The sequence below is a fragment of the Astyanax mexicanus genome, chromosome 4 (assembly GCF_023375975.1).
Source record: "Astyanax mexicanus isolate ESR-SI-001 chromosome 4, AstMex3_surface, whole genome shotgun sequence".
Classification (NCBI taxonomy): Eukaryota; Metazoa; Chordata; class Actinopteri; order Characiformes; family Acestrorhamphidae; genus Astyanax; species Astyanax mexicanus.
Window position 1 is genome coordinate 16,753,601 of NC_064411.1, and position 18,170 is coordinate 16,771,770.

An 18,170-nucleotide genomic window follows, 5' to 3' on the forward strand; every position below is an offset into this window, starting at 1 on the left:
TAATTTCCACTCTGTCAAATGTTCACTCGTTTTCACGCAAAATATTTCTTCATAAATCAGTTTCTAAAAATCTCACACTGTGCTGATCTGTGTGTGTGTGTGTGTGTGTGTTTAGTGTGGAACATGGAGGGAAGATCAGAATCAAACCTGGATTAAAAAAATGTAAGTTACACACACATTCGCATACACACAAACTACAAACAAACACTACACACACACACACTAAATTAACACTACACACACTAAATTAACACCACACACACACTCACAGTACAAATACTCACACATACACTCTACATACAAACAATATACACAAACACACACCCTACATAGAAACAATACACACAAACACTACATACACACCCAAATACACATATATCACTACACACACTAAATATAACACTACACACACATTAAATACAACACTACACACACACAATAAATATAGCACTACACACACACACACACTGAATAGAACACTACACACACTCTAAATATAACACTACACACTAAATACACTCTGTGTGTGTTCTTGTGTTCAGACGGCTGTGATTTCACTCTGGATCTGAACACAGCGCAGCGTCGTCTCTCTCTGAGTGAGGAGAACAGGAGGGTGGAGTTTAGAGAGAAGCTGCAGTCGTATCCTGATCATCCAGAGAGATTTGATTGGTATCAGCAGGTTCTGAGTAGAGAGAGAGTTACTGGTGTTACTGGACGCTGTTACTGGGAGTGGAGCGGTAGAGATGGAGCTGCTGTAGCTCTGAGTTATAAAACCATCAGCAGGAAAGGAGACGGATTGAACTGTAAGTTTGGAGAGAATATAAACTCCTGGAGTCTGATCTGCTCTGATAACAGATACTCTGTTCAACACAATAATAACAGAACTGATCTCTCCACTCCTCCCTCCGGCTGTAGGAGAGTAGGAGTGTATGTGGACTGTCCCTCCGGCACTCTGTCCTTCTACAGAGTCTCCTCTGATACACACTCTCACACTCTCACACACTTACACACTCTCACACACTCACCCTCACCCTCACACACTCTCACACACTTACACACGTTCTACACCACCTTCACTCAGCCCCTCTATGCAGGGTTTTTGGTTTATGGTTCTGGCTCTTTAGTGCGTCTGTGTAAGATAGAATAACCCTGTGTTTAACAGAGATTCGGTGTATGTGTGTGTGTGTGTGTGTTTACAATGCTATACTTGTGAGGACCACCGCAAGTTTTAGACCTTTTGAGTGAGGACATTTTCGGGAAGTGAGGACATTTTGCCGGTCATCACCCGTTTTTCATTGCAATCGCCTCCTTATAGCCTCCTGATGCTCCTGACCAATTTTCAGCATGGTCCTCATTTCATGCTAAATATGGGTTTTAAGACATAAACACACATGCTCACTAGCGCCCCTGTAGGCTCCTGATGAGCGCAGCACTCAGATTATTAGAGGGGGCGTGGAAAGCTAATCCATTTTACTTATTGGTCCGTTTTTTTGGACCAATGAAAAATTCAGACACTGTTTCCAGGCAGTTCACAGGCTAGAGAGTAGATATACATGTATTTGCATTATTCAAAAATCAGATATATACTACTCAATATCTCCCGGTAACTGAGGATTCATCCAACTGCCGAAATACCCTCCAGCTTTCACACAGACAACAATACAATCCCGGACAGCCTCTCACTTCAACTGCGCAGGTCAGCGGTTAGCATAGCCGCTAGCGCTTCACTAGGCCATTACGCCGAGAAGAAGAAGCCCGCCTACAAGTCTGTCTGACGAATAGCGACCGAATATCTACAGGTTCCATCCAATCCGGTTCTAGAAATGGTCTCAGTGAACGTCTGATCTGCAGAAACAGCGTTTCTGATAGGCTAAATCCTCCGTCCGTTAAAGCACGGCGCTGTACCCGCGTTGGACCGTAGCGCGTTCTAAATTCCCCCGCGAGCCCGCGGCGGGATAATAATAATACACATTAACACTGACCCCAGTTAAACCAGTTCACCAACACCACCGTGGCCAGGTATTAGACCAATCAAACACGCGGCCTGCACTGCTAAGTTACCGTGTACTGACCACACAGCTACCCGAACACAGGGTCAGCGCCGCTGCTGACCACACAGCTACCCGAACACAGGGTCAGCGCCGCTGCTGACCACACAGCTACCCGAACACAGGGTCAGCACCTCTGCTGACCGCACACACCTACCCGAACACAGGGTCAGCGCCGCTGCTGACCACACACAGCTACCCAAACACGGCGGTCAGGGTCCCCCAGCTCAGACTGCACAGCGGCGGCCATTAAATACAGTTTATCTTACCTTTAATAGAAGCTGTAGCGATGAAAACGGCTTTACACTGCCGACAGGTCCATTCAGTAACAAAGCAGCAGCGGCTCTTCCAGTAAACACCCGAAAGTGGCTGTAACCCGTCCGTTACAGCAAAGTTTCTTCCGTTTAAAAGTTTAGTCCGCGGCGCTCGTTCACCGTTTAGCGATGTGTCGTTCGCGAATATTCCGGCTCTAAGAGCCGGCTCTTTGAAGTGAACGATTGGAACCGGCTCCACAATGGGAGCCATTTTAGGATCCCATCACTATCACCGTTTAGTTCGCTGATTCATTCGTATTAGATTCATATTTTCGAAGCTTGCGAATCGACTCCCTCCCATATTCAGCGAACATATTGAGGGAATGAACAACCTGAGCCGACTCTGTTGATTCAATAGTCAGTTCCTTTTATGAGACTCGGCCTGAGTGAGAGCCCCGGATAACAGTCAACTAACTGTTCTGATCGAAGATCAGTGTTTAAAACGAGTCATTTTGTTCAAGAGATGCTGTTTTTATTAACTTTATTCATTTTATTAACTGTATTTATACTGAATCATCATACTGAACATATGACTGAATCGAGTCTATATTTAGACGTGCTCAGAGGCTGTGTTATACTGACAGCCATATAAAATACACACAAGGTAATAAATTGAGATTTCTTTATTTTATATGGACGTCTTTCATGTATTGTAAATCACGGATCATGTGGCAATTTATCCCTGCTATAAATCCAGCACAAGACCAGCTGGTCATTCAGAAAAACATATGCTGGTTAGTTTAGCCAGCTATATTTTGTCTGGATGACCAGCTGATCTTGAACTGATTTTTTTTAGCAGGGATATTGATTATAAATAAGGCATAAACAAAATCATTGTACTTACAGCCCAAGAACACCATATATTATCTTTTTACAGTAAAATTTGTAAGCTGTAAACTGTTTCATATTCCTGATAACCAAAAGAAAACCCAAACATTGCAGGTTATTGATCAAAACATGGTAGAATTATTGCAAATACCAAAAAAAAAATATTTACAGTAGGGCTGGACCCGAATATTCGGGTATCCGTTTTTTTCCCTTTCCAGAGCTCCACCTCACTCTAAAATCACACTTCTGTTCAGGTTAATGGCGTTATAAGAGAGGCAGAGATGCTCACAACTCTTTGGTGAGGAGTCCGAGTCAAGTCTCAAGTCTCTTCTGGCGAAGTAATTTTACATTTAACAAAGTATTTATCCGTGAGGCAAATAAGGCCTGCTCTTAAAAATAGTGAAAAATTAATAACGAAATTTAATAAAAATAAATATGAAATTGGAAAATAACCAACTAAATTAAGCCCAATAAAATCTAATCTAACGAATTTCAAAAGATCAAAAACGAAAAACTCAGCAAAAGAGTAGAACAATAAAGTGATATTACAAAAAAAAACGCAAATATCTGCCTGAATCACCCGCTGCATGAACTCGGGCCGGCCGAGAATTTCCACCGCTTTCCGCGGGCCCTGTCAGGTTCGGCGAAAGACAATGGTCTGTTTTAATGTAAGAAATCACATTGTGATTTTTGTGATGTTTCACCAGTTACAGCTTATCTGCGCGTTAATAGCTCAACGCATGAATTCATCAGTGCGCTGCACCTCGCGTGCTCGCGGGGGATTTGGACAGTTTTGGGGGCAGAGATGGCATACATATACATACACATACTTATACATATAGCACATACATCTCAGATTTGTAGTTTAATGCTCTACTAAATTAATGTGGATTTAATTGGAAAATAACCAACCAATCTGCTAAAGGAGGAGCAGAGACAGCTTGACGGTTCTAGTGTAATAATTAAAACGTAAAGAATGATGTCTGAATGAATTTCCTATAATCTAATATAATTTAACATGGTTTAAGAATATAAAATAATTTCTGAACAATCGAACTATTTTATATTGAGCTTATAGCCCAAGTGCAAAAACACAAAATCAATAATCGGGCTAATAACTGCACAATCATTAAAACGAAATACACCAAGAACAGTAACATAATTTACAATGACTTTCCTGTACTCTAATATATATATATATATATTTGTTTTTTTGTTTTTAAGCAAATAGCTTAGGTGTGAAAACACAAAAACAGCAATTGACTGGGCCGACTTGCGCAGTGGAGAAGCCTTTAAGCAGCGGCGCTCCTGGTCTATACGCACGGAGAAGCCATGGTGTGGGGAAGTAGAAATTCCGGGGTGAAAACACCAAAAAAAACGGGGTGAAAACACCAGAGCAGGCAGTGCAGTCCGAGCACACAGCACAACATAAGGAGACATAATGCACTCCATATATTCAGGACTGCAGTGAAATAAATTATACTGTACAGATTTAATCTGCTTCTAGTAGATATTTAATGAGAAATAAAAACAGTGTGAATTAAAAAAAAACAGACATCTATCACAGACCATTTTCTTAAACCTTGAGTCCGACCCGTGAGGAAAGGGATGGGTTTTTTTTTTTTCGGGGCCGGGTGTCCGTGGAAAATTTTGCAATATATTAAGGGGGCCGTGATTTGCACTTTTTCGTACTTTAATTCGTTTTTAATACGGCTTTTTTTTTAAAGACCTACTGGGGAGGCTTGGTTCCCTAACCGATTCTTTTAAACCTGCATTCATACAACCACAGCGCTATTTAAGGGGAACAAAAAATTTGAATACACAGCTGTTAAGCAGTAAAGGCAATTAAAGGACAAAAGGAGGCCGAGGTTCTTGGGCGTGGTTAAACAGAAGCGTACCAAAGGGTCGATTCAATTAAATGAATCGCACTCGGAATCGCGAATCAAGGCCGCCATTTTAAAGCCACTCACTCTACATGTTGCAGAGGCATTCTCTTGAGCTGCAGCACCACTCAAGCTTTTAAAACCAGGTGAGCGTTGTTTCTCTTATCTTATCATGCTTTTTAAACTTATTGTCTGTGTAATCTTGATAAAATAAAGGTGTAAGTGTTAGTCTTTGGTAAACACACGTTTCTTTATTATTAGTTAAACAGAGCAAACTGTATAGGCTATTTTGGTTAGTTAGCGTTAGTTAGTTCTCCGCTGTGTGTCGGTGCTAGGGTCGGCAAAAAAAAATATGAAACACTGGGGGAAAGTAGTATTTAAGTAGTTTTATGAAGTATGTACAGAAACTGCTTTACTCTAACTCTGCTTTCTCTGCCTTTGTTCACTCTAACTCTGATTCCCATCCCCCCACTTTACTCTAACGCAGTTTCTCACCCCCCCTAACTCTTAAACCTGCTTTCACCCTCCCTTACTCTAACCCTGCTTTCACCCCCCTTACTCTAACCCTGCTTTCACCCCCCTTCACTCTAACCCTGCTTTCACCCCCCTATACTCTTAAACCTGCTTTCACCCCCTTCACTCTAACCCTGCTTTCACCCCCCCTTCACTTTAACCCTGCTTTCACCCCCCCTTTACTCTAACCCTGCCTTCACCCCCCTTCACTCTAACCCTGCCTTCACCCCCCTTCACTCTAACCCTGCTTTCACCCCCCTTTACTCTAACCCTGCTTTCACCCCCCCACTTTACTCTAACCCTGCTTTCACCCCCCCACTTTACTCTAACCCTGCTTTCACCCCCCTTCACTCTAACTCTGCTTTCACCCCCCCTTTACTCTTAACCCTGCTTTCACCCCCCCTTTACTTTTAACCCTGCTTTCACCCCCCTTTACTCTAACCCTGCTTTCACCCCCCTTTACTCTAACCCTGCTTTCACCCCACTTCACTCTAACTCTGCTTTCTCACCCCCCCAACTCTAATTCTGCTTTTACCCCCCTTTACTCTAACTCTGCTTTCACCGCCCCCTTCACCCTAACTCTGCTTTCTCACCCCCCCTTCACTCTAACTCTGCTCTCCCCCCTTCATTCTAACCCTGCTTTCACCCCCCACTTCACTCTAACTCTGCTTTTTCACCGCCCCTTCACTCTAACTCTGCTTTCACCCTCCCTTCACTCTAACTCTGCTTTCACCCTCCCTTCACTCTAACTCTGCTTTCTCACCCCCCCAACTCTAACCCTAGTTTCACCCCCCACTTCACTCTGACTCTGCTTTCACCCTCCCTTCACTCTAACTCTGCTTTCTCACCCCCCCAACTCTAACCCTGCTTTCACCCCCCACTTCACTCTAACTCTGCTTTCACCCTCCCTTCACTCTAACTCTGCTTTCTCACCCCCCCTTCACTCTAATTCTGCTTTTTCACCCTCCCTTCACTCTAACTCTGCTTTCTCACCCCCCCCCCTTACTCTAACTCTGCATTCCCATCCCCCCCCCCCTTTTCCTCTAACTCTGATTCCCATCCCCCCTACTTTAACTTTTTAAATCCTATCTGGACGACGGAATTAGTATTTTAGGGGCTTCTGGGTAATTTTCTTTTTTTATGGGGGTTTTTATCCTCTGTGATTTTACTCCCGTTCAGAACGATCATGTACATGTTTCTCAGACGTCCTCTGAGAAAATTACAAGCTGAATTATCTACTGTTTTTCTATGGAGGAGCTTTTAAATTGCAGTCTGGATGCAGGAGTTTTATCACTGAGTAGAAGTGTGAAATATATTTTTTCCACAGGAAAAATCTTGATATCCTATATTTCTGAAATCCTATATTTCTGCTTTCATATCTCCATATGTGTAAATTTAGGTTAATTAGATTAGATTAAAAGACTAATAGATAAGCTGGTGTAAAACCATGTCAGTGTCATGGTGGGGCACAGAATACAGACACTCGCGGAACCAGTTAAGGATTTTATTAAAAACCCACAGGGTACAGAGAATGAGATTAGCAGTAGCAACAAAACACCAGTAAAGGTATACCTGGGAGCGGAGAGCTTAACAGGATAGTGAGGCAGTCCAGTGGTCATACACGAAGTAAGCAGTATCAGAGGCAATCCAAAAACAGAAACAGTAAACACTCCAATAGTCATACACGAGGCAGGCAGTATCAAAGGTGATCCAAAAAACATAAACGATAAGCAGTCCAGGGTGATACACGAAAAAATCCACAACAAAGGCAAAGGCAAAAATCGGTAGTCAAAAAACAAAAGCAAGGTCATACACAGAAAAATAATCACAGAAATAACGCTTTGTAATGTCGGACGAACCTAGGCAATACGCGGCGCCGAAGGGCGTCTGAGCAGTACTTTTATACTGAGGCTAATACTCAGGGCTAACTGGCCAGGGCAGGTGAGGTGTCACGTGATCAGCAGAGTGTGTGTTGTCAGCGGGTGGTGCATTCTGGGTATTGTAGTTGTTGGGCTGACAACCTCCGTTGGAGACCAGTGTGGAAGGACAGGAAGTGCCTACAGCACCAGACGTGACAGTACCCTCCCCCGAAGGAGTCGGACGGGAACGAGGACGACCACGACAACGTCCACCCGACGAGCAGGGAGCACCGGCGGGAGGAACCGGAGTAGCCACAGAGGTACCGGACAGGCGGGGGCTGAGAGACCGGGAACCCCGACGCACCGGAACCGACGAGGAAAGTGAGCGCTTGGGACGCCCACGGGGTCTGGGAGCAGGCTTGCCCGGGTAACGGGCATGAAACTCAGCCAGTATAGCAGGGTCCAGCACGTCGCCGGCAGCAACCCAGCAACGCTCCTCGGGGCCGTAGCCCTCCCAGTCGATCAGATACTGGAGTACGCCACTGCGCCTGCGAGAATCCAGTACCTCTCTCACCGCATAAGTAGACGAGGCCTCCCCCTCCACTGCCGCGGGCGGAACGTCATCTGGAGTACCCTCAGCGAGCGGACCTAGGACAAGAGGCTTGAGAAGAGACACATGGAATGAGTTGTGTACACGGTATTGAGCTGGCAGCTCAATTTTATAGGTAACCTCGTTAACCTGGGACAACACCTTAAAGGGACCGATGTACTTAGGTACCAACTTCCTGCACTCTCCCTCAAACCTCAAGTCCCGTGTAGACAACCAAACCCGATCCCTGGGTTGGTATTGGGGGGTACTGCCTCGGTGTCTGTCAGACCTCTCCTTGTACTGGTGTAACGCATCCGAGACCTGCTGATGAGTTTCCTCCCACACCTGCTCACTCCGTTTCATCCAGTCGTCTACTGCCGGAACCTCAGTAGCCACGGCTGTCCACGGAGCTAACGGAGGTTGGAACCCCAGAATGCACTGGAAAGGAGTGAGACCAGAGGTAGAGTTAGTGAGGGAGTTTTGTGCAATTTCTGCCCATATAAGAAATTGAGACCAGTCGGAGGGATGTTTGTGACGCCGAAGGGCGTCTGAGCAGTACTTTTATACTGAGGCTAATACTCAGGGCTAACTGGCCAGGGCAGGTGAGGTGTCACGTGATCAGCAGAGTGTGTGTTGTCAGCGGGTGGTGCATTCTGGGTATTGTAGTTGTTGGGCTGACAACCTCCGTTGGAGACCAGTGTGGAAGGACAGGAAGTGCCTACAGCACCAGACGTGACAGTACCCTCCCCCGAAGGAGTCGGACGGGAACGAGGACGACCACGACAACGTCCACCCGACGAGCAGGGAGCACCGGCGGGAGGAACCGGAGTAGCCACAGAGGTACCGGACAGGCGGGGGCTGAGAGACCGGGAACCCCGACGCACCGGAACCAACGAGGAAAGTGAGCGCTTGGGACGCCCACGGGGTCTGGGAGCAGGCTTGCCCGGGTAACGGGCATGAAACTCAGCCAGTATAGCAGGGTCCAGCACGTCGCCGGCAGCAACCCAGCAACGCTCCTCGGGGCCGTAGCCCTCCCAGTCGATCAGATACTGGAGTACGCCACTGCGCCTGCGAGAATCCAGTACCTCTCTCACCGCATAAGTAGACGAGGCCTCCCCCTCCACTGCCGCGGGCGGAACGTCATCTGGAGTACCCTCAGCGAGCGGACCTAGGACAAGAGGCTTGAGAAGAGACACATGGAATGAGTTGTGTACACGGTATTGAGCTGGCAGCTCAATTTTATAGGTAACCTCGTTAACCTGGGACAACACCTTAAAGGGACCGATGTACTTAGGTACCAACTTCCTGCACTCTCCCTCAAACCTCAAGTCCCGTGTAGACAACCAAACCCGATCCCTGGGTTGGTATTGGGGGGTACTGCCTCGGTGTCTGTCAGACCTCTCCTTGTACTGGTGTAACGCATCCGAGACCTGCTGATGAGTTTCCTCCCACACCTGCTCACTCCGTTTCATCCAGTCGTCTACTGCCGGAACCTCAGTAGCCACGGCTGTCCACGGAGCTAACGGAGGTTGGAACCCCAGAATGCACTGGAAAGGAGTGAGACCAGAGGTAGAGTTAGTGAGGGAGTTTTGTGCAATTTCTGCCCATATAAGAAATTGAGACCAGTCGGAGGGATGTTTGTGACAGTAAAGTCTGAGGAATTTACCAAGCTCCTGATTGACACGCTCACACTGCCCATTGCTAGTGGGATGAAACCCTGAGGTAAGACTCACATGAACCCCTAAATGTTCAAAGAAGGCTTTCCATACTCTAGATGTGAACTGAGGGCCTCTATCCGAAAGGATATCTTCAGGGATACCAAAGTGTCTAAAAATGTGAGAGTAAATGGCCTGAGCTGTCTGTAAAGCTGTAGGTAGTGCAGGGAAAGGAATAAACTTAACCCCCCTAGAAAACCTGTCTACAACCGTGAGAACAGTAGTGTACCCTTCGGACTCAGGTAAGTCCGTGACAAAATCTACCGCGATATGAGACCAGGGTCGCTCTGGAACGGGTAGAGGAACTAGCTTACCGGCTGGAAGGGTCTTTGGCGTTTTGCACTGAGCACATACCGAGCAAGAGACTACAAAAGTGTGTACGTCAGCTCGCATGGTTTCCCACCAATAACGGGCTGAAATTAACTGTAAGGTGCGCGTGACACCCGGATGGCCTGACGTGAGAGAAGAGTGAGCCCAGCTAATGAGGCGATCACGATATTGCACGGGAACGAAAGTTTTCTGAGGTGGACAACCCTCAGGCGGAGGTGAATGTTCAGCAGCCTGCTGGATAAGATCATCCAATTCCCAGCGAATAGCTGCGATTTTAACGTCTGGGGGTAGAATACGCTCACACTCAGTGGACTGAGATGCGCTGTCAGGAGTGCAGAAGATTCGTGACAGCGCATCCGCCTTGGTGTTACGGTTACCAGGTCGGAACGAAATAGAAAAATCAAACCTGGAGAAAAACAGTGACCAGCGTGCTTGGCGGGGGTTGAGGCGTTTAGCATTACGTAAGTACTCCAGGTTCTTATGATCCGTGAGAACAGTGAACGGATGAGCAGACCCCTCCAACCAGTGACGCCACTCCTCGAGAGCTAGTTTGACAGCTAACAGTTCCCTATCCCCTATTCCATAATTGCGTTCTGCAGGAGACATCTTTCTAGAGAAGAAGGCTACGGGATGAAGTTTAGGAGGAGAACCACTGCGCTGTGATAACACGGCCCCCACCCCAGAGTCAGAAGCGTCAACCTCGACCACGAAGGGCAAATCGGGTTTGGGATGAGCGAGTATAGGAGCTGAAACAAACGCGGACTTAAGCCTAGCAAAAGCAGCCTCAGCTGCAGGCGACCAATGAAGTACCTTGGTGGCCCCCTTAGTCAATGCAGTAAGCGGAGCGGCAATACTGCTAAAATTACGAATGAACCTCCGATAAAAATTAGCAAAGCCCAAAAAGCGTTGGAGGTCCTTTATGGACTGAGGAACGGGCCAATTGGTGACTGCGGAAACTTTAGTGTCGTCCATGAGGACGCCCTGGGGACTAATGACATAGCCGAGAAATGTGACCCGTTGGAGATGGAACTCACACTTCTCGGCTTTAGCATACAAATTGTTGTCTAGCAAACGTTTAAGTACGGAGCGGACATGACGAACGTGGGACTCTAAATCTGGGGAATAGATCAGAATGTCGTCTATAAAAAGGACTAAATGCTTGTTGATCATGTCGCGAAAAATGTCGTTCATGAATGACTGGAAGACTGCCGGTGCGTTAGCTAGGCCAAAACTCATTACCAAATACTCATAGTGCCCATTGGTGGTAGTGAAGGCAGTCTTCCATTCATCCCCCTCACGGATGCGAATGAGATTATAGGCACTGCGTAAGTCGAGCTTGGTGAAATACTTAGCCTCACGTAATTGTTCGAGAGCGCTAGGGATGAGAGGGAGCGGGTAAGCGAACTTCTTGGTGATATCATTTAAACCACGGTAATCAATACAAGGACGGAGACCACCATTTTTTTTCTTAACAAAAAAGAACCCTGAACCTACAGGAGACTTAGATGGGCGAATGAAACCCTGCGCAAGAGCTTCCTCTACATAAGTAGCCATAGCCTTCTCTTCGTCAAGAGTGAGAGTATATATTCTAGCCTTAGGAAGAGTGGCACCTTCAATAAGATCTATGGCACAGTCATAGGGGCGATGTGGTGGCAGCTTAGTAGCATTAGCTTTGCTAAATACCTCCAGATAATCAGAATACTCAGGAGGAACTACGGGAGAATCTACGGCTGTGGGGCTTTCAATAGAGGTGGACTGTAAGGCTATATCAGTATGGGCTAAACAATGTTCAAAACAGAAATCGGACCAAACCGTAATGTCCCCCTCAGACCAGGAAATCAGTGGGTTGTGCGTCTTGAGCCACGGCATGCCCAAAATCAACGGGTGTTCCGTGCTGGGAAGCACGAACAGAGACAGTTCCTCGTGGTGGAGAGCGCTGGCTTGGAGAGAGAGTGGTACAGTCTGGAGGGTGACAGGTCTGGAGCGCACCGATTTCCCATCAACGGCGTGGATAGAGATGGGGCGACGGAGCTCCTTCGTGGGGATGTTGTGCTCTTTCACCAATTCCAGGCTTATGAAGTTTCCCTCCGATCCGGAATCGACGAGTGCTGCAACGGGAAAAGAACCAGTAGATGAACTTAAAATCATAGGTAGAGAGAAATTCTTAGAATCACGACAAGGAGTCAAGTTACGTACCACGTTGGCGCGTGGAACCCTTTCCACGCGCTTTCCCGTCGCAGGAGGCCTCATGGATCGGGTCAGGAAACCACACTCAGCTTTGTGATGACCCTTCTCTCCACAGTAGAGACATAGATGGAGACGAATACGGCGTTGGCGTTCGGCAGCAGACAGTCTGGACCTCTGGATGTCCATGGGTTCAGGTGTGGACTCCGGAGCAGATGTAGACCCACTGAAACCGCTGGCAGAGACGTGTGGATGGGGTACAGAAGCTACGTGGGTGCTGGACTTGGGACGACGAGATAGCAGCTGATCCAGGCGAATCGAGAGAGCAATGAGTTGATCCAGAGTGAGTGCTTCATCTCGGCAAGCTAACTCTCTTAAAATGTCCGGGTTGAGTCCGTTTTTAAACACCGAGAGAAGCGCTGCGTCATTCCATCCACTGCCAGCAGCTAGCGTCCGAAACTCCAGAGCATACGTAGCGACTGGCTTGTGACCTTGCTTCAGAGCGAGCAGTAACTCTCCAATAGATTGACCATAATGCGAGTGATCAAACACAGAGCGGAAAGTGTCCAAAAAATCCGCGTAGCTAGCCACCGAAATGCTATCCCATACAGCAGTGGCCCACTCGAGTGCTTTCCCGGAGAGACGAGAGATAATAAAGCCTATCTTGGCTTGATCAGTAGTCACTGGAGAGTTACTGAAGTAAACAGAGCACTGTAAAATAAAACCGCTGCACTTCACCGGATCACCGTCATATAACTCCAGAGGAAGAAGCGCTGGGGTTATGAGGCCTGGTGTTAGCCATGGAGCTAGGGTTAGCAGTAGAGCTAGCGTTAGCCGAAGCTAATCCCTGTAGGTGCTCGAGAATGCTAGTCAGCTGTTGTTGCTGATTAGCTTGCTGGTTAGCTAGCTCTGTAACAGCGTGAGTCACACCAACGAGGGTTTGTTGGTGCTGACCGAGAAGTTGCCCCTGGCTAATCAACCCTGTTTTTAACTGGTCAGAGATCGCTGTCTGTTCACGTGAGGCCGCGTATTCTGTCATGGTGGGGCACAGAATACAGACACTCGCGGAACCAGTTAAGGATTTTATTAAAAACCCACAGGGTACAGAGAATGAGATTAGCAGTAGCAACAAAACACCAGTAAAGGTATACCTAGGAGCGGAGAGCTTAACAGGATAGTGAGGCAGTCCAGTGGTCATACACGAAGTAAGCAGTATCAGAGGCAATCCAAAAACAGAAACGGTAAACAGTCCAATAGTCATACACGAGGCAGGCAGTATCAAAGGTGATCCAAAAAACATAAACGATAAGCAGTCCAGGGTGATACACGAAAAAATCCACAACAAAGGCAAAGGCAAAAATCGGTAGTCAAAAAACAAAAGCAAGGTCATACACAGAAAAATAATCACAGAAATAACGCTTTGTAATGTCGGACGAACCTAGGCAATACGCGGCGCCGAAGGGCGTCTGAGCAGTACTTTTATACTGAGGCTAATACTCAGGGCTAACTGGCCGGGGCAGGTGAGGTGTCACGTGATCAGCAGAGTGTGTGTTGTCAGCGGGTGGTGCATTCTGGGTATTGTAGTTGTTGGGCTGACAACCTCCGTTGGAGACCAGTGTGGAAGGACAGGAAGTGCCTACAGCACCAGACGTGACAGTCAGTCAGTTCTCAAACAATTGCTGTAGTGGTTTATGTATATTGCTTGTTTTCCTTTTCACTGTGCAGTATTGCTTACTCCTTATATTGTTTTGCAGATTCAACAACTACAGAAAAATGGCATTGGAGGCTGAGCAGGTATATATTTTGTCATTTTAATAATGCATCCTGTTACCGAAAGAGTTGTTCATCCAGAAATTATATTGTTTAAACTGTTTAAACTTTACTTAAATGTCAATTCACCAAGACATGTTTAGAGTTTCCTTAGTATGGAACTGGAACTGCAAGTCTGTCAATGCTAACAATGCAACTCAAGTCATCTAAAGAGTCCAGCTGTTTCTATAAGAATTATTCACCAAAACATGTCATCATGTTCCCACAGCATGCTGACCTTAATTATTGTCTCACAGATTTCTCAGTGTGATTTTAGGACTCAAGTATTTTTGTTTAACATTTGACCTCTATAAGATACTTGAGACAGCAGCAGAGACAGTAGATCTTGGATCAGATGTCTCCTGTGTATGACAGTCATCATAGTTGCTCCTGAGTTGGTTGTCTAAGATGCTGGTCACATTTAGCTACACAAGTCTTATTATTTTAACATTTCACAGTAAATCATACTGTAGTGAACTAATTGAGAAGTTTTGGTGATGTGTGTTTTTTATTGCAGAAACTTTACTCTTTAGGTTAGTTTTTGTGAGTAATGCTAGCTTCAGAGCTCTAGTAACATGCAGCTAAATCTGTTCTTCAAAATATGTCTTGCCTGATTAAATACATCTGGGTTATACTATAGAGATTTTTAGAGTGAATAATTCCTTTAGTATTTCTGAAGTTAAATAGTAGACTTTGAAGAGATTAAACAGGTGAAAGGGAGAGTCAAGGGGAGTATTGCTGTCCTGTTGGTTTGATTAGATGTTTTAGCTTTTGTTCAATATTTTTCTTTACTTATAGTTTCACTCAAGTTCTGAGGAGTCCATTAATTCTGCATACTCAGATGCTGACTACAAGCCATCATCCAGTAGTACTGATGACAGTGAGGTTTGCAGTAGTTATGAAAATTTGGATAATGACCAACAGTTCAATAGAACAAACACAAGTCCAGACAAGTGCAAAAAACAAACGAGGAAAACAAGAACCAATGGTGATGACGACAAAAACAAGTCTATTAGAACAAACAGAAGAACAGACAAGTCCAGAAAACAGAGTCCAAAAAAACCCACAGCTTCGAATATAACTGTGAAGGTTTGCAAAAAAAATCAAAATGGTAAACGAAAGTGGGACAAAAACCATTACTGCCTCTACTGTGGAAAGTCAAACAAAAAGTTAAGCAGGCATTTGGAACGTGCCCATATGGATGTCAGAGAGGTGGCTTATGCATTCAGCTTCCCCTTAGGATCGAAGAAAAGAAAGGATCTATTAGAGGGGCTGCGGAATAAAGGTGACTATAAACATAACTTAGAAGTCCTTAAGAGTGGCCATGGGGAAATAGTGACGTGGAAACAACCTTCTTTTGAAGCTTCTGTCGATAATTACCTTCCTTGCCAGTACTGCTACGCCATGTTTGTGAAAAGTGATCTTTGGAAACATCAGGGAACTTGCAGAGCTAAAAAAAAGAGCAACAGTAGAGTTCAAAAAGCATCTTCAAGCCTGCTACCCATTTCGGAGACCTCGGAGGCATTGGAGAATGTCATTCATGGAATGCAAAAAGATGCTGTGTCCTTTACTGTACGGAATGATGCGTTGATCTGTAAATATGGTAATGTGCTGCTAAATCGTGGGAAAAATAATGCAACTGGTTACATTTCTCAGAAAATGAGAGAACTGGGTCGACTCGTTGTGGCAGCAAAGGAAATTGATAAGAGTATTAAATATCTTGAAGATCTGTGCCATGTTTCCAAGTTTCAGGTGCTGCTGAAGGCAGTTAAAAGGATCTCTCAGTTTAGCCCAAGCAAGAATGCATACAGAAAGGCATCAACTGCTGTCAAAATTGGCTTCTCATTAAAAGGAGTGACTGATGTGCTTATTGGCCAGACTCTGGAAAATGATGATGACTTGGCTGAAAGGAATGCAAAGAAGTTCAAAGAACTTTTAGAACAGAAGTGGAAAGACAGTGTTTCTTTTAATGCACACAAAACAATGGAAGAGAACAGGTGGAACAAAGATGACAGTATCCCATTGACTAAAGATGTCATGATCCTCCAAGAGCACCTTAGAAAGGTTGAAGACGAAGCAAAACGGGAGTTGCTAGATGGCATCAACATGTCTGCTTATAAGGACCTGACTGAGAGCCTTCTGTCACAGGTCATTGTGTTCAATAGACGAAGGGAAGGTGAGGCCTCCCGCTTGACCTTAGACATGTACATGAACGCAAACAGGACCCCAGTAAATGGGGATATATTTCAAACACTAACACTGCTTGAGCAAGAACTGAGCAAGACCCTTACCAGAATAGAAATCAGAGGAAAGAGAGGTAGAAAAGTGCCAATTCTCCTACCAGATAGAACAAAAGCATCAATTGATTTCCTGATAGAAAAAAGAAAAGAAGCTGGTGTACCTGATCAGAACCCCTTTGTCTTCGCAAGACCTTCTGCAATGTCAAACTTTCGTGGCTGTGACTGTCTGAGGAGATTTTCAGAAGAGAGCAAGGCAGAAAACCCAGGACTCCTTAGATCAACCAAACTAAGAAAGCAGGTTGCTACACTTTGTCAGCTGCTGAATCTTGACCAGCAAGAGTTGGAGCAAGTTGCGAGATTCATGGGACATGTCATTAGGGTGCACTGTGATTTTTACAGACAGATAAAACACTTCAGCTGTCAAGGATCAGCAAACTTCTCTTTGCAATGGAGAAAGGCACGGAGACCATCAAAGGCCAGAATCTCAACACTCTTGACTTTTCACTTCCTGGTATGTTTCTGAATACATTTAAAATATTTGTCTAATATTCTAAACCCTTTTGAATAGGTTCTTTAAATGCCAGTTACTTTGTAAAATACGTGTTTTTATTAATGTCCTATACGTTATTATACACATTTAATACAAGTGTTTAGACTGTTAATTATCATTTTAGGTGTTTAGGTTTTTGGTATTTCATTATACTCTACAAATATTTAATACTTATGAATCGGAAATTATCCATAATACCTGTGTCTTTCTGTAAATCCTTATAGTCCTTTTTATGAGATACTTAATGTAATGGTAATGAAAAATTGCAGGTAGCAGTATGGCACAAACTGACAGCCCACAGACAGACAGACCAGTAGTGAGGATGGAACCTCGTGGTGAGTTTTTAGCATGTCAGCGGTAAAACACTAGTTGGTGTTTCACCACTGAACACAACGTAACATGGTGTGCAGAATTTGTAATCATCCTGTACCATAGTTCATGATGTAATAATAAATTGATGGCTATTTACAAACTTTGTTAAATGTTTTATCTGCACATTGATGTTGTAATGTCTCCATATACAGCAGAATTGCCATAAGCTATTCCAGACAAACAGTTTATTATTGTTTTTATTTTACAGAGGATGATGAAGGTGTATCTGGCTTCACTGCCACAATCAAGAAGAAAATGCGAATGGAGCCTCATGGTGAGTTTATCTTGTCTATTAGGGGTGGGAATCTCTAGGCACCTTACGTTTTAGATTTGATTACAATTCATTGCGACTATAAAACTATCAATTCATCTACATGCATTTTTTTTTCTACTAAAAAAAAAATGTATGTATGTATGGATGATATGTGTGTATGATAATGTTTTTTTGTTTATCACAGATGCTGATGATGGTGGCACCTTCAACATAGTCTGACTTCAGACAGACAGACAGACAGACAGACAGACAGACAGACAGATAGATAGATAGGTAGATAGATAGATACTTTATTGGTCCCCGAGGGGACATTTTGGAACTTTCAAGGGTAAGACCCTAAATGGTACCCTGACTGTGGTGCAGTGTATGCTATAAAGTGTGTACATATACAATATGAACCCAAAAAATATTAACACATGAGAATATTGTATTTATTATAAAATACATGAGAGAGAGCCAGAATGGTCAGCCTTTATAACGCTAAAATGATGGCTTATGTTTGTAGCACAGTCAGTTCTACAGACAATAGATCAGAAAAGCTGTTCTCCTGAGAACAGTTGTTTTCTGGCTACAGCTTAAAATCCAGAGTGATGGAGTTAATGAGATTTAGTGCTATTTCTCACTCTGTGGACAAAAGACATCAACCATTTGATGTCCCAAAG

At 44.9% G+C, this 18,170-nt stretch overlaps 2 protein-coding genes and 1 pseudogene across 3 annotated transcripts in view; all 3 read left to right on the forward strand.

The window, feature by feature from the left end:
* Positions 1-18,170, forward strand: part of LOC111196651 (zinc finger protein 850-like) — a 491,117-nt gene that overhangs the window by 430,317 nt on the left and 42,630 nt on the right. The gene's annotated exons all lie outside the window — the stretch shown is intronic.
* LOC125801483 (zinc finger protein 239-like) overlaps positions 1-18,170 on the forward strand; it is a 225,484-nt gene that overhangs the window by 161,703 nt on the left and 45,611 nt on the right. The gene's annotated exons all lie outside the window — the stretch shown is intronic.
* Positions 1-18,170, forward strand: part of LOC125801443 (zinc finger protein 79-like) — a 124,749-nt pseudogene that overhangs the window by 51,004 nt on the left and 55,575 nt on the right.